Here is a 12,603-nt window from a genome sequence, read left to right as displayed (position 1 = left end):
CATCTATATCTATACCTATAGATCTATAGCTCTATCTCTATGTATCTATATATATACATACATTTTATATATGTGTGTATACATGTATGTAATATATACATATATACATATATGCTATATACGTGTATGTAATATATACATATATACATGTGTGCAATATATATATACATATATATATACTGTTAGAATTATTCAAGTGATTGTGGAAAATGATCTCAAAATATTATAAGGCCTTCCTGGAAACTAGAGTCAGATACAGAGCCACAGGAATCAGGAGTTGAGAAGCAACCTTGAGATGGACATAACCAGGTAATGACCTAGTAAACACTGCAAAGTTTAAGCAGCTTGTAAATTAACAATTTCATGTCCTACTCCAGCAGCCAAGGCCAGAGACAGCTTGTTCCTTCCCCTTCCTCAGCAACAGAGCAGAGGGAATAAGAGTGACATTAGTAAGAGTGGAGTAGCCTGGTCCAGCAGTTGATGATCTACTTACCTAGGAAAAGATAAGGGGAATTTTAGAAAGATTCCTTGATACCGCCTGGTCATACACGTTCTTTAAACATTTTCCTTACTACCATTGTACTTGAGTTTGGACTCCACTCTTCCAAGGATCCTTAAGAGTAGAAGAGAAGAATGTGTCTCTGATTTGAGAAGATTTTTTTAAACTCTTTCTGATGTATCTTAGTAAATCCCTTTACTGAGAGCTAATGGGGTTCAACTGATAATGGAAAGTCTACCAGTTGGGGCTCATGAGTTACAGTGCTGGTAACAAACCATAACTCCTCAGTGTGTTACCCTTAGAATCCTCAGATGAGAAATAACCTACTCCTGGGAATCCAACCTGGGAATCAGTAACTTGTTGGGGCAATAGCTCCAGAGGTCATGCTATTGTGAAAATGCTCACTGACATTTGTTTAGTGCTTTATTTTTTGCAAAATCATTTACATAGCTCATAGCTCTAGGTTACTTGCATTGTTCACTTATGAATAACCTCACAGAGGTCATCATTTATTACCCTATCACTTAGCATTAAACTTGTTTAGATTTTTCTAACCACAGACATCCCTGTGAGAAGCATCTGATAATTAACACCCAAGTCAAACTACAAGATAAGAATTGCTAAGAGAAAGAATTTGAGGTAATTTTGGAGTTTCTATGTTATTCTTTTTAGCCTCTCTTTGGAAGAGTGGCTGTTCCACAAAGCTGATGTCTTTCTAAATTTGGAAATTTCCATTCCCATGGATCTAAAGCAGGCTGATTCCCTGAATTTTTGCTAAGCCAAGAATGAAGAGAATATATACATATACATATATATACACATACCCATATACATATAGATATATACATACTTACATAAAATATGTATGTTTATATATATATGTATATATATATATACACATATATATATACACACATATACATATACATATATATATATGTATATATATATATATACACTAACCAAGTATCTAGAAATAGATACTAGCTAAGACTATTTGAGAGTAAGAGGGCAAAATAGTGAATCTGATAGACCAACAATGACTTGCAAGGCTCTGAGAAGGCTAAAATATCTGTGATAAAGCTGCTGCTGAAGTAGAGGGACTGTTTTATTTTTCTTTTTCTTTCAGATGACTAGAGATTCAGGACCTAGTGAGGATTAAGAAGCGCAAGGGTCCAAACTTCAGCAACCTCTATTCTCCAGCAGGCTTCTAACTAAACTGAAAAAAAACCCACTACACACATATACTATGTCTCCCCACTAATATGTACAAGGACTGTTACAAAACCCGAATGTAGCTTTGAATAGAAAAATCTTTAAGTCTGCTTGGAAAGTGCAATCCACCAGGAATTTCTTGAATCTTGTTCCTTTTCCTTGGGCCCCAGTTAGTTCTTAGTAGTAGGCATTAACTCCCTAAGAAGAGAAAAGAATTAGGGGAAGAGAGGGGATTGAAGGGAGTGAAAGAGAGACATGGAAGTAGAACCCCAGGGAAAATAAAACTAAACACAAAAATAGAATCTAGTTGTAAATGTTTCTGACTTTAGTAAATAAGTTAGAGAAAGTAAAAAAATTCCTAATACATTTCATTTTAATAGAACATACCATGTATAACTAACATAAAGAAGGAATAAGGACCTGAGGGTAGGAAACCAAAGAGGAGAAGGGTAGATGGTTATTTTTTTCTCTTTCTTTTTGTCTTTCCCATTCATTGCCAGTATCATCAAAATTTCTACAAGAGGGCAGTAAAATCCAAACACAATTCAACACAGATATAATCGTTGTCTCCATTCTAAGCTTTTTCAATGATGAGTTGATTATCAGAAAGGACAAGGGCACACATGACTGTCAGTCTCACATACAGGTCATATGGAAAAGCGAAGTGGATCCAACAAAGAGGCTCCCCAAGGAAGAGAAGGGTGTCAAGTGCAAGGCTGACATTAAGATGCTTCCTAAGAAGAGGGAGGTATGATGTCTAGGATAGAGGTGAAGCAGCTGGAAGATCATTGCTGTGCCCAGCAAGGAGGTTGAAATGAGGATAAGGTTGATGCAGATGTTTAAGTCCAGGGCAGGGATCAAGCCACCTCCTGTGAGAAGCAAATGCAGCCAATAGGCCCAATGTCATTTGCTCAGTTTGATGGGAGTAAGATATCATCATTAGCCATGTCATCAGTCCCAAGAAATCCGTGATCGAGAGTAAGCTTGTCTGAATTATATGGATGCATAAGCATGTCAGCCTCTGGGGTTCCCATAGACACACAGAGGGCAAAAAGGACATAGACTTTCTTCGGGTGTTGCTATGTAGTAGATGTGATACTGGAAAATGTTAATTTTATTTAAAATGTTATTTAATCAGAAGTTGATCTTCTGGTCAAGCATGTTCATAGTGTTAGATCTCCTCTGTAGGATTCCAAGTTACTAAAGAACTATACATGGCATCATTTGCCTCACAACTGAGACAAGGGTGCTCTCTATTCAGGGACCACTTCTGTCCTCCTCTATCCTTACTTATTACTTAATTCCCAAAGTCATTCCACACCCATGGAGAGAGGAGCAAGTCTAGAAGTTGCTCATGGATAGATAGCTTTATACGCCTCATTTCACTTTCAGTTATGGAAAAAGAGGCTTCTCCTTTGATTTAAGCAATTTCTTATTTTATGCTTATGATGAGATTGTTGTTTTCAGTTGTTGCAGTTATGACCAATTTTTTGTGATCCCATTGGGATTTTCTTGGCAAAGATACTGGAGTGGTTTGCCATTTCTTTCTCTGACTCATTTTCCAGATGAGGAAACTGAGGCAAACAGAGTTAAGTGACTTGCCCAGGATCACACAGTTAGTAAGTATCTGAAGCCAGATTTGAACTCAGGTCTTCCTGACTCCAGGCCTGACATTCTATCCGCTGCATCACCTCGCTGCCTCAAGTCTGGCACACAGGCATCTGATAAATGTTTATTGATTGATTGACTGACTGAGCACAGTGCCTGGCATAAAGCAAACTAGTCTAAACAAAGGGTTGTTGCCTGCCTGTCAGTCTATACCTCCACCTGTTGCCTCTCTTAAGACCCTCACCCTAGCCCAAGAGCCTCCACCTGTAGCCCTCAGAGACTCTTATTCTATCCTAAAACATTCCATCTGATACTAGAGATATAAAGGGAACACATCCAGTCCAAGCCATTTTAAAGATGAGAAAACTGAGACCTAATCCTTGAATCACAAGTTCGTTACTAAATCATGATCTACAGCAACTAAAACCAAGGTCTAAATAAAGCAAGAGTCCCTCATTTTCATATGCTAGATAGATGTAGATTGTGGTTCCTGGGAAATTAGTTTTTGGATTAAAAACATAATCAGAGTAGAGAATTTCAGATTTTTAATAAAATTCCAGAATACAGTAATAAAAAATACTATGTAAATTACTCACCAAAGTCTACTTTTTATTTCCCATTTCTAAACCATTTATGAAGAACCATCATCAGTCCTGTGCTAGTTATAATGGCTAACATTTTATAGTGCTTTAATATATGGACTGCTAGGTGTCACAGTGGATAGAGTGCCAGGCCTGAAGTCAGGATGACTCATCTTCCTGAATTCAAATCTAGCCTCAGACACTTATTAGCTGTGTGACCCTGGGCAACTCGTTTAATGCTCTTTGCCTCATCTGTAAAACAAACCAGAGGAAAAATGGCAAACTGCTCTAGTATCTTTGCCAAGAAAACCACACATGGGGTTATGAAGAATCAGGCACCACTGATACAATTCAACAACTAAGATAGAATGTGAAGGAAATAATTGGATACAGATATTAGGGAGAAAAAGGAAAAAGATCCATTTCCCTCATGACAACAAGGTCACAAGGCTCCACTCTGTTCACCAAGGACAGAAAAAGAAATAAGAAAAAAGCCAAGGACTGAGTCCTATTTCTTGGGGGCCATATGGCCTCAGAGAGGGAAGGCCTTTGTCTTACTCTATGGTCTCTCAATGTTTTTTTTAATCCTTTCTAGTCTAAATATATTCTCCTTACAAGAAAAGAAAGATCAGTAGTTCAGTAGCCTTGCCTTTTATCTGTCCTCTGGCATGTTGTAGACCCATAGCAGCTGGAGATCTCTTCACTTTTTGAAAAAGAAGGGAAGTCAAGCAAGTCTAGAAAAATTGGGAGATAGAAAACACACATCTAGGGAGAGAGCATCATGAATGGGATGGCAATGAGAATGTATACAGTTCCTTTCCTCATCACAGTCTTATGAGCCTTGTTTTTATGTGGTTTGATTTGGTTTTGATTTGTTTTGGGGGGAGCGTGGAGGTGGAAGGAGGCAATGAGAGTTCCAAAGCTGTGATTTTACTGGTGTGGACTCGAATTGTGGAAAGTCCCACCACCATTTCAGACCTGAAACTTTTCTTTAACATAGTCTTAGAGAGGTCCATGGACCAGTAAGAGATTATCCATTTTATCAAAGGATTTTATATATTTAGAGCTAGAAGAGACCTTACAGGTGGAATAGTGATGGATAGAGCATTGAAATTGGAGTTGGAGAGACCTGAATTCAAATCCTGCTTGAGACATTTACTAGCTGTGAGACACCAGGTAAGTCAACTAACATTTCTGAACGTCAGTTTCCTCAACTGTAAATAAGGATAATAACAGCACTTCCTCATAAGGTTGTTGTAAAGACCAAATGAAATAACATGGAAAGCACGTTGTAGACCTCAAAGCACTATTTAAAAATCTAGCTACTATGATCACCTAGTTTTGCTCCCTCATTTTTTGATGTTAATACGGAGACCCAGAAAAATCAAGCTGACTTGCTCAAAGACATATTGAATTTGAAATCACTTTCTCTGATTTTCAAATACGGCACTTTCCACTTATATCATGCAACCTCTCAACCAAATATAACTAGTATGTACAAAAAGGAGGACTAGAATTCAGGTCTTATTTCTAAGGCTAACTTTCTATCCACTGAACCATACTGCTTATATTCGTTTACAATCCAATAGGCAATTTAAAGGAAATAATTGAATCCAGCCATTATAAAATAAGGAATAGAGGGGAGGAAAGATCTATTTCCCAATATTCAATAATCTCTTATAGGAAACCTGGAAAGAAAGTTAGTTCCTTGTTATGGATCCCTATGAATTTGACTTTTTTTTTTTTTGGTTAATTTGTAGACCCTTAGACATAAGTGATTCTAATTCAATATAAAAACTTGTATACTGAAATGTATAATCCTGCTACCTAGTTATGGATAAAAAGAAGTGTCATAACATCTCTTGTAAAAGGGAATCATCATTAATTTTTAATGCATTATCAGGCTGATTTTTTTTTTCATTTCATGAATATGTCACACAAAGAATGCAGTCATGCAGAAAGTGTTACTTGATACAAATTTGTATAAAGGATATCTAACATTAGGTCCTGAATAAATGAGCAGAGAAAAGAGCTTAGTAAAAGACAGTTTGCAAAGGAAAACAAAAAAAGTTTACACAAAGTGACTTCCAGACTCATTTTCTTCCAGTCAACTGAGTCATACTTGAGAACAAAAGCTCATAAGATTTTTCAAAGAAGGTTTGATAGCAAAATAAATGACAAAGCATCCCCTCATTCCCTTGAGGGGGTTGTTGCCACAAGATTTTGCACTTCATCTGAGACAACCCTCTATTGCTTTAAAGAAAACTTGGCATTACACAAGATTAGGCATACTACAATGAAAAAAATCATTTCAAGAAAAATGATGAAGTATATCTTCAGTTATGAGATTAAAATTGATTGGAAAAGTAATACTGCCTCCGCATAGTAATGCTGTATGATAATGTCTTAAGTCTGACTTTTATTGAACCATCTGCTTTCGAAAATGAGCTAATGGAGAATCACAAACAGAAATGAATGACTTCTTTCTATCTTAAATTATTGAAATAACCCTTATGTAATTGAAAGCTTGAAATTTCTAACTCAGAAATTAGAAAGAGCCAAGATTAGGAAGAGGACTACTTTGATAGTGTTTTGGTAGGAAAATAAATGGGCATCATTTCAAAATAGCAAGGCAGCTTTCAAATAATAATGTCATATCCACCATATCTTTCACATCTGTTCCTTTCTTGTACTCAAGAACCCTTCGCAAGATCTCATCATCTCTGTTCTACACTCTTGCAATAGCCTCCTAATTTGTCTCCCTGACTTCAATCTCTCTTTTCTCCCATCTGTCCTCTACACAACTGAAAAGCAGAAACTTTTTAAACACAGATCTGGCCATACCACTCCTCTGCTCAAAAATTTTCAATTGTTCCCTAATGGCTCTAGGATAAACTCAAACGAAATTTAATGCATTCCATAGTTTGACTCCCCCTTACCTATACAATCATATTTCATGTTACTTCCTTCCATATTCTTGTTCAGGTGGAAATTGCTAGTTCTTCCTAGAAGAGCATATTTTATTTCCCATTCCTGTTTCTTTGCACCAGTGGTCCCTCATGTATGAAATGTTCTGCCTTCCTCTTTCTTCGTCATAGAATCCCCAGTGTCCTTTAAAGCTTAACTCAAGTGTTGCTTCCTACAAGAAGGCTTTCCTGATTTTTGTCATCCCAAACCCCTACACACAATTATTATCAATCTCTCTTGTATAAAATATATATATAGCAGTAAATGCTTGGTGTCGATGTAATCCCTGTTCCAAAGCCCATTGATATGTGACTCTTTCCTTGTTGAAAACCCTGCTCTGGGTGAGGGGAAGGGCAGAGTTGGTAAGAAGGGAGAACTTCAGTTTTCAGCCAGTTCTCCTTTTGGACTCTCCACGTAAGAGTCCCTTTTGATTTTTTTTTTCTTGCAGGTACTCTCCAAAGTAACGGTCTTTATTTTGAGTCACCCAGAACTCTCCAAATGAGCATCTTCTTCAAATGTCACATCACCAAATTGGCTTCCAGCTTTGAGAGATAAGATAGAGGAGGCCAATCCTACTTCAGGCTGCTGAATGGGAGAGCCCTTTTATTCCGTATTGTCTTGTATATGCTCTTCTGTGTGTACCTTCTCTGGTTTCTCTTTTAGGATGATTTGGATAAATGGGTTTCTTTGCTATTCTCTGTGTGTGTTCCCTATGGAACTGGCATTTGGTAGGAAAGGAATCAAGCCTTGGAAATAAAGCTTGGGTCTCCTTTCCCCCTAAAATGACAAAGTGATCAAAAGTTAGTTCAAACCTGATTATGCCCTCTAGACTAATTATATTTAAGGGAGCAGATAGATATAATTTTAATTTGTTACCCCCTCTCTTTCTCTGAGGAGGGCAGAGTGGCCTTTAACCTGAATCTCCTGCTTCCCTTCCTGACCAGAGTAAAAATTTCCCTTGGAGAAGGTGGGGGGAGACTAGGCTAGAGATGTCTAATGTGCTTCCCTTTGAGTCACATAAAGACATGGCCTCATTTCATGTGGGCCTCATTATACACATGGAGTCCCCATTGCTACTGCTGCATCAGGAATACCTAGTTTTCAGTTCTGTCTCTTTCTCATGCCAGCTTTATGACTGTGGGACAAATTAGTTAATTTCTCAGTGCTCCAGGAAGACTTTACATTATATACTGTTTATTATTAGGATCAAAGGTCTAAGGCTTGGAGGTACTTAGGAAGTTATCTCATTGAATATCATCATTTTACTGATGAAAAACAAATACACAAACATGAGGACCATATAGATTAAGTGATTTTTCCAAGGTCACATAGGCAGCAAGTGACAGAGGTGGTATGTGAACTCAAGTCCTTAACTTAAGAGCCACTGCTATTTTAATTGTATCCACAAAGAAAGGACCTCACACCAATAAGATCATGGATCTGGGCCAAAAAAAAATCATTTATTTAGATTATGTGACATAAATTGTGGTGAGTGCAAGGGTCCCAAAGGAGCCTATTAGAGGCAAAAGCTAGATCAAGAAGGGGATATTGTTAGAGTTGAAAGGATGATGTACCTAACAGAGGAAGCAGAGGTTCTCAGCTCTTATTTTCTATTTCAACCAAACGAAATGATATTTAGACTGTAAAGGATGAGGGGGGAGGGGAGTAGCATAGGTGAGAAATAGGCTAAGTAAACATGTAATTGAGTTCAAGTGACCAGACCTCTAGGAACTACATTCCAGAGTAGCAAAAGAACTCCCAGATGCAATTGCCAAGCTGCATCGGTGATATTTTTTACAAAAGTATTTGTTCAATGGAGGAGGAAGATATGTGTGTATACATATATACATGCATACGTGTGTGTGTGTGTGTGTGTGTGTGTGTGTATTTTCCCTTGAGTTACTGAAAGTGAACAAATAGAGGGAGATCAGAATCTGTGCTAGGTCAGGGTTAAGCTCAAGCTTTAGGCACCAGTGAAATTCCTTCCCCACTAATTACTACTTTCCTCTAGAAAGCAAGGAAAACTGACCTGCACAAGTCAGAGATGAGACACTTCCTTCACAAAAAGAAAGCTGAGTTACCATCTTTGGCACTTCTACTTCTCTTCCTCCATCTCCAATCCTGACAATCTGATACAGACTCAGAGATTGACATCATCTCCCGTTTCCAACTCTCCTGAGACCTTAGTCAGCTAGAGAGAATGTCCATCAATAAAACTCAATTGAATATGTTGGAGATTTGGGAGGAGGGGATAAGGGGATTCTCTTATTTTGCTTTTCTAGTCTGGAGTTTGCCACAGGTTCATCTGGTGAAGTATTTATGAGAACCAAAATGAATAACAGAAGTTGATCTGTACTTTTCATCATAAGAAAAAAATTATAAACTCAGAAAATTAGCACTAATTCCCCACTTCTAAAACATTTTATGTCTGGGAACTAAGTACTATTGTTTTGGAGTATTATTTTAATTCAATGAATGAAAATAATAGCTCAGGCAAGGCTTGATGGTGCTGTGGATGGAGTGCCTAGCATGGAATCAGTAAGACTCATCAGACCCTTGTCTAGTCATTTAAGCCTGTTTACCTCAGTTTCCTCATCTGTAAAATGAGCTGGAAAAGAAAATGGCAAACCACTCCAATATCTTTGCCAAGAAGACCCCAAATGGGGTCAAAAATGTTGGCCGTGACTGAAAAAGACTGAACATCAATAATAGTAGCTGACATTTATATATTTATGATTTCCAAAATGCTTTACATGTATTAGTTCTTTGATCCTCAAAACAGTTTTGCAAAGATGCTCCTAGTATTCCTTTATATAGATGAAATATCAGAAAACTTGTCATTGCCAGAGGTCACACAGCTAATAAGTGTTTAAGGTGGGATTTCAAGCCAAGGCTTCCTGGCTCCAAGTCCAGCTCTCTATCCACTTAATCCTGGTTATGTCTCTAATATAGTTGAACTGAAAATATTTGAATGGAATTGCATAATTCTAGAGCTATGGAGACATTTCTTCTCTTCCAAATGCCAATTGGGCAGAGGCTTTTAAATTTTTTAAATTAGTACAAATATTGCAAATATAGAAGAAGAAATTGGAAGACCTCTAGGAAATGCTTGCATCAGTGGCAATGGGGACAGCAGAGAAGCCTCATGACAGACACATTGTGGTGAGAACTGTTAACAGGTAGAGGTAAATATCAATACGGGCCCAGTACTGATACAGATTCTGGGTACAAGCAGGTTTTTTTTTTTAAGACACCTTTTGGAATTGACTTCATTAATGCCCCACTCCAATGTCATACCATTGTGTGGAGGTTCCCTTAGAGCTTTGAACACTGGATCAGTGGAGCACAAGCTCTCAAAGGTCCTACCAACTGAGAAAAGCTTTAAGTGTTGCTCTAGGTATGAACAGTTTAATCCACAGCTTGAGGAATTTAATGGTCTAGTTATTTCCAGTCATTCCCAATTCTTCATCACCCCATTTAGGGTTTTCTTAGCAAAGATACTAGAGTGGTTTGCATTTCCTTCTCCAGATCATTTTACAGGTGAGAAAACTGAGGCAAACAGAGTTAAGTGATTTGCCCAGAATCACACAAGTGGTAAGTATCTGAGGCCAAATTTGAACTCGAGATGAGTTTCCTCACTCCAAACCAGGCACTCTACTCACTATGCCACCTACCTCCCCTGCCTGAGAAAAGATCTATTTAAATTAAGTAAGGATTATCCTAATAAGACTGGCCAGTCGGTGATGATGAATATTTTTCACCAAAGCACATATGGAAGTAATGACAATGGTGATGGTGATGGTGATGATGATGATGATGATGATGATGATGATAATGATGATGAAAATGATAACACTTATGTAGCATGTTAAGATTTGCAAAGCACTTTGCATATATTTCATTGGAGAACCATAACAACACTTAGAGGTAGGTATTTTTTTTTCCATTTTACAAATTAGGAAACTGAGACTCAAAGACATTAAGTAACCTAAATATCACCCCATTAGTAAAGTATAGGAGGCAAGATTTGAATTAAGTTTTTGCTAATACCATTTCCAATGCTCTATTTTGCCACCTAGCTGCCTCTATGTGTCTCTATTGAGGCTTAGAGAGCTTGTAATTTGCACTAATAGAAAGAGTAGCCATAGCTGAACTACAGAGTGCCAACCAAATACATTTTCTTAAAACCATTAGCTTCCTCCCAGGTTTCTCTGAAGATATTCATTTCATCATTTCTTAGAGCATAATAGTGTCTCTTGATATGCATATACTATAGCTTGTTCAGTCATTCCTTAGTTGGTGGGCAATCATTTTCCTTAGTTTCCAGCACTTTGCCACTACAAAAATACCCACAATTGATATTTCTTTCATTGTCCTGAGGGGGATCTGGAGGCAGTTGAGCTAGGATGGAACCTTTTACACTACCATGTTTACAGAAAATTACATAAAATGGATTCTTCTTTTTGATACAGAACTCCAAGAATTACAAGAAATCTCATCCAAGAAAAAGCAGACTTCTGTTTTTTAAAAAGAAAGGTGCATAAAGGATGGTTGACAAAAGATACATATCTCCCCAAGGTCAAACCTCATTTCCAGTAGTGATTGAGAGTAAATCTTTTTTTTTTTGTCTCAATGTTGATATAACTGCAAGCAGAATGATTGAAGCATGTGCCAAGGTTCGTAGATCACTGTGGTAAATAAGATTTTCTGATCTGGCAATAGAAAGGTCATATTTGTACTTTTGCTTATGCTACAAAGGAAATTTCTTTAGAAAACCATGTGTTTAAAACACATATATTCATCATTTTAAAGACAGAATGTTTGTACTTCATCACCCCCCCCCCAAAAAAAATCCATTCTCTAAGTGGTTACCATGGTAATCTTAGGTAACTCATTAATCTGTCCCAGCAAAACCATAATATTCAAAATGGCTAGCTGATTTGTGGCTCCATACTTTATTAAATAAATTATTTAGTTTTAAAACATATGAGTAAAATAGAATAAAATTCTGGTATTTTGAAAACTTTAAAGAAGACTATTATAAAAGTTGGTTAATTTACTCAGAGCAAAGTAGAAAACATACTTGCACTGGAATCAGAGATTCAAATCCAACTTCTGATATTTAATTACCTGATTGGCCTTTGCCAAATTATTTAGCCCCTCTGGGCCTCATTTTCTTCATTTGTAAAATGAAGGGATTGGACTGAGCAGACTCTGAGCATCTTTTCAACTCTAGAAACCTATGCTAAGCACTTAGGATACAAAGTCATAAAGAAATAGTTCCCATCTTTGAGGAACTAATATTTTTAGGGAATACAGACAAAAGTACATACATAGTACATCCATACAGATAACGAAATAATTTCTGAATGAAGTAAGTAGAACCAAAAAAAATGTATACCATAGCATCAATATAAAAATGAACAATTTTGAAGTTTTGTTAATTGATAAAGAATAAAACAAACAGAATCAGGAGAACAATTTGTACAAGAACACTCTGTAATGAACAACTTTGAGGCTTAAAGAAATATGATTAATGCAATGATTACCTGTGATTCTAAATTAAGTAATGATGAAGTATGCTATCTACTTCCTGAAAGTGAGGTGGTGGGGAAACACACACACACACACACACACACACACACACACACACATTTGAATGTTGTTAATGAAGAAGTTTGCTTCTTCTGTCTTCACCTTCATCTTCTGGAACCTCTGATTTCTTTTCAATCT

General features: G+C 37.1%; 1 pseudogene; it reads right to left on the bottom strand.

The window, feature by feature from the left end:
- Positions 1–2,082: 2,082 nt before the first annotated feature.
- On the bottom strand, positions 2,083–2,817 carry LOC140522869 (bax inhibitor 1 pseudogene; annotated as a pseudogene).
- Between the last annotated feature and the right edge of the window lie 9,786 nt (positions 2,818–12,603).

This window comes from Notamacropus eugenii, chromosome 2 (genome assembly GCF_028372415.1).
Source record: "Notamacropus eugenii isolate mMacEug1 chromosome 2, mMacEug1.pri_v2, whole genome shotgun sequence".
Taxonomy (NCBI): Eukaryota; Metazoa; Chordata; class Mammalia; order Diprotodontia; family Macropodidae; genus Notamacropus; species Notamacropus eugenii.
Note: the sequence above shows the minus strand (reverse complement) of the source record. Positions and strands in the feature narration are given on the sequence as shown.